This window comes from Lynx canadensis, chromosome D3 (assembly GCF_007474595.2).
Source record: "Lynx canadensis isolate LIC74 chromosome D3, mLynCan4.pri.v2, whole genome shotgun sequence".
NCBI classification, from domain to species: domain Eukaryota; kingdom Metazoa; phylum Chordata; class Mammalia; order Carnivora; family Felidae; genus Lynx; species Lynx canadensis.
In genome coordinates, this window is record NC_044314.2 from 53,004,036 (window position 1) to 53,009,228 (window position 5,193).

Below are 5,193 nucleotides of genomic sequence, written 5' to 3' on the forward strand. Positions count from 1 at the left end.
TCACATCATGCCAAATAAAGTGTTGGCATGATGATTGATGGGCCCAATATTCAAAATTATCTTGAGGGTTTGAAACAACAATATGAAAGGGAAAAAAGATAATAAACATAAAATCATGCGTGTAAATTTTTTTAATTGCACAAATACAGCATAAGGAGATCCATTTAACTACATGGTCTTAAGAAAATTACCTGTTCATCTGTTTAAGGATAAAATCAGTATGAGCCAAAAGTATAAACCAGAGAGGACAGTGAAAATTTGAGTTTCATTACTGAAAGAAGTGGTCCAGATCAAGAATTTTAGAATATTGTGCGCTCATGAAGTTATAGTTTGGGTTCCATTTTAGATAACTATCACTTGGTCATTAAGAGGAATACTGACCACCAAGAGTATTTGGATTTACATTTCAAAAATTTGGCTAAGGTTCTTTATCATTTACTCTGCCAGTTTTTCCCCAGTGCTGCTTAGAAACCAACAGCAGCAGTCTTTCTCCTCCAACTCCTATTTATTCTGAAAAACAGAAAGAAAGAAATAGGGAGAGAAAGGGCATTGGTGCTTTTTCTTGTTCTTAACTTACTTAACAATTTTATAGGTTAGAGATGTCCACAGAAATTGGAGATGAAAACCATCTTTGAAACAGTTCCATCCTGGAATGGCTTTTTAGAGGATTTCACCTCCTACATTGGATGGAGTGAACAACCTGTCCTGTTTTCCCCTCACTCAGTGTAGAAGGAATCTACATTCTTCATTTGTCTGGGTAGTCTGGGCCTCCTGCCTAAATGGACGGTTTTTATTTGGCATCACAGGGTTTTTTTGTTTTGGACACACAGTGTCAGTCCTCATTATGTGTGTAATATTTTTATTTGATAAGTATTGACGTCATCCTCCTTGTAGATATGAATTTGTACTATACAGATATTATGTATGTTCTTAATACAAATGACTTTCTACTTTATAATTTTACTCACACAACAATTCATACTCATAAACTATATTAGCACAGCATTCTCAAAGAGGAAGTAAAATAATTTTAAAAGGTATTGGGCTAATTAAAAAGAATAGGAGGTTACAAGTTAAAATTTCCCTCAAAACATTTCTTCAAAATAGAGATTACAAAAGAGGAAAATGTGAATGGAGAAGAATCAGGATACACAAAACTCCTGAACTTCTTAGAAGATTCTTAAGAAAGAGGAAATACAGCATTACTTTGATTATATCAACTAATGAGCAGGAATGAAAATGACAGAGCTTTCTATTCAATGTCAGAATTTTCAACAATGAAAAGAACTTCAGCCAAAATAGCAAGTTCCGTGTCAATGGAAGAGTTCAAGTAAGGGTTGGGTAATCTTTCAATGACATTGTAAGAAGAAATAAAATTCATGGGGTTCAAGATTGACTAGAGGATCTCTAAGAAATTTCCAACATTTAAGAATCTATGATCTATAATTATGATAAAGCAAAATGAAAACTTTTAAAATGTGAAAATTATAAAAAAGAATATGTCAAGATTTTGCTGCAACAGCTTTACCCAAAACATGACTATTGTTTATGAATTAAATGATAGTATTATATGGCCAAGAGGCTATAGTACATAGTCTATAATATTAAAAACTAAGGTTGCATGGACCTTGAGAAAGGACAAATTTGTGAAACATCTGGGTTGGGTTTTTTTTTCATTCAAAAGACAGATATAAGAGAGATGATAAGACAACAAGAAATTTAAAAGTATGTTTAAGGAACCCAGAAAAAAAAGGAAGAACAAACAACACATTACCTAAATGAAAGTACATGAATACAATCCTTCTTAAAAAACAACTGAATGATAATTCTAATCAAAGACAAGGTTAATCAAAACAAAGAACTCCCCAAAGGTGAAGCTATGGTAAAATGATTGGTGGGAAGCTTTGAAATTATTTTAGTAAATACAGACCAAAGGCTAAAATAAACATGGTATTGCGGCTACATGTTACCCTCCCTGTACCAAGATAGATGACTTCCTTACCATCAGAGACAGGGAATTAGAGCCAAGAGGCTGTATAAATAACCCTTGTTAAACTAACCCTTATCTTCTTAGTTACTTCTTCATAATTTACTACCCATGGCCCAAATGTCTTTGTCTTGTCAATGCTTTGCAAATATATTATTTCTTTCTCTAAAAGGTATAAAAGCTTCCTTTTCTGGTCACTTCTTCTAGCCTTCATACTCTTGTGAAGGCTTCTATGTACATGTAAAAATTCAATAAAATGTGCATGCTTTTCTCCTGTTATCTTATGTCAGTTTAATTCTTAGGCCCAACCAGAGATGCAAAGACAGTAGAGGAGAATTTTTCCTCCCCTATATAATAAGTAATTCTATGTGAATATGAATCCATTGCTCTTCCCCTTAGTTTGTTGGGTATTAATATAAATAAATAATTGCTCAGTATTTTATGATTTTTTTTTAATTATGAGTCTTCAATATGAAAGCTTAAAAGAATATGTCAACCTTGATTAACTGCAAAATAAATAACTCAGTCATGGAAAAAAAAATCTACTTACTTATCTCCCCCCAAAAAACATTGGGAATTTTTGGGCAGGACTTCCACTTGTAGAATTTTAAGGCATTAACATCACAAAATAATAACAAATGCTATTCGCAGTGCATGGGGCTGTTGTTCATCATTTAAATGGAAGTCCTTCTTGTAAGAAAAAAAAAAACAACTTTCATCTGTGATGTTCAAGGACCCTTTCAAAATGTAAGAATGTGTTTATATAAACAAAGGTTAGCAGAAAAGTGACGCGAATCCAGAAGACCTAACCCAAAACTGTGGCGCAGGTCTTGGTAAAGAGGAACCCATCCAATAAATCTGGGACTTAATAACTAGCCAGTTGTTAAGCCAGTCCCAGACACTGGGACTGAAGAGAGGAATGATTAACTATAACTGCAAATTTACAGTTCTGAGAGTAAAAAGAATGGCAGTGCTTAAATAAAATTAAATTAGGAGCCATAGTCTCAGTAGAAAACTTGATTGAAATCAGGCCAGACTCCCTACAGCCCCCCAGTCCACCCCCAGGTACTATGAACCTAGGACTAGATTTCCAAACTCACAGAAAATGCAAAAATATCAATTGGTTTAAAGGTGGGAAACACTCAAAGAAACCCAGGGAAAATAATTTCTTTCCATATTCTCTTCTAGAGAAATATCTACAATATAAGGAAAGAAAAAACACCTCTCCAGTGTAGCAAAATAGACAGACTACGACCTTATAATGTGATTAAAGTCTACTGTGCTCATAAAAAAAGGTGACACTTAATTACACCATGCTTTTTCATCTTCCAAGCACTTTACAAGTACTATATTAACCAATTAACAATGGAAAACCTGATGTTTCTTGGAAAAGACTGCTGTCGCTACTTTTTTTCACCTTTTAAATGAACTTTTTTAAATCTTGAAATACAACATGCACAAAATGGGTGATATTTAAACTTTTTAAACTAATGATTATGGCAAGCAGTTCATTTTCCTGGTACTTCAGAGTTAAATTACAATAAAGGATGTAGGTAAGCTCTCTAAAAAGAGAAACAACTCTACTGGCTCATAAAAGGCTATCTGGTAAGCACCAGTGAGCCCTGATAAGCGATCAAGTAGCAGTAATGCAAAGATGCTTATTTCTCCCTCCTCCAGAACCAGATGGCATAAGGGCACCCATTCCCACATGCACTGGGTGCTCTAATGTGGGTTTCAACTGAGATTGTCTTTTTCACCTCCATTCATTTTTAAGTTAGGCATTTGTCAAAAGAACACTGGGCTAATATAGTATGTTCCCCACCCCCCATGTTTTTGATCCATAAAAAAGTCTTTTAAGGGCTCATCTAAGAATCTGACTCACACTACTCAGCCATTCACTCATTCAACTAAAGAGTATTAAGTACCTATTGTGAACCTCTAAGGAGGGTGTAGACTCGCGTGCACATCTCTCTAATCACTTTAAGAACTGACGCTGTATCCTTCTAATCACTTCAAGAAATGAGCAATTATCATTTCATACTCTTTCTGTCTGCCCATAAAAATCTTGCCTGCCAAGGTCAGGCTAAAATTCCCAGTCTAGAAGACAGCATGAACTAGGGAAAAATCAACAGGCTTGAGTTTATATACAAGCTCTGCATATACTGCTCTAGCAGTCAAAACTTAAGAAGGTTAATGAACTCCTGTGGACCTCTGTTTCCTCACATAAAAGGAGAATGATAATACTTTCACAACTATATAAGCAAGAACCTGTATATAGAGTTCAATTGGCTTGGTTCTTTTGATTTTGAAAAATACTTTTCCATTTCTTATATTGCTAACGGGGTTCCTTCTACTGAAATGGTGGAGTTTTCTGAACAAATTATAAATAATCATTTCTTTGCAAGCTTACTGTAAACATTAAATAAAATAATGTAAGAAAAATTCCTAGCTGATGGTACAGTATAGTAAAACATACACGATTTGGAGTCAGATAGACCTGGCTAAAAATCCCGATTATAGCATTCAGTGAGTAGAAGCCTATATTACACCTTCCTGACATCTCATGGTATCTTTCACAATGCTAAGTATACAATATACATTCACTAAAATCTTCCTGTCTGACATTGACTTATTAGCCAGTCAAGTAGAATACACAGGTGTGCACCTACACTTTATTTAACTCCTTCCAGCTGTATAGTAACAAGTAGATGCTAGCAGAGACTTTGAGCTCTTCTTGGGGTTTAGCCCTAAAGTTAGTGGAGTCAAAAAGAAATTGACACCTTCATCTCTGATATACACATATTCTCAGTTCAGCAGCTCCAGAATGAACTAGGGATAGTAGGATGCCTGTTACTTATCCTGTGATCTGAGCTTTAAGAATAAAGCTATAGTGAGCTCTAGATATCTAATAATCCTCAGTCTATGTGTTATTCCAACTCAGATATTTAAGGAATATTCTTTCTGACCTCTGCTTATGTGCTCTTCAATAATTTACTCCAGAGGTCATGGATTACAAAGGCATGGATTATAATTCTAGTAAATATTTTCTTAGAATTGTTCATTTATTTTTCCAATCTTCCCAGTCATCCTTTAATCAAAACAAGATCTGAGCCAATATACAAAAATTCTAATTTGTTCTATCTAGACAAATTTTAAATCCCTCTTGCCTATTTCTAACTTTGTTATTTATATTTATGATATAAGCT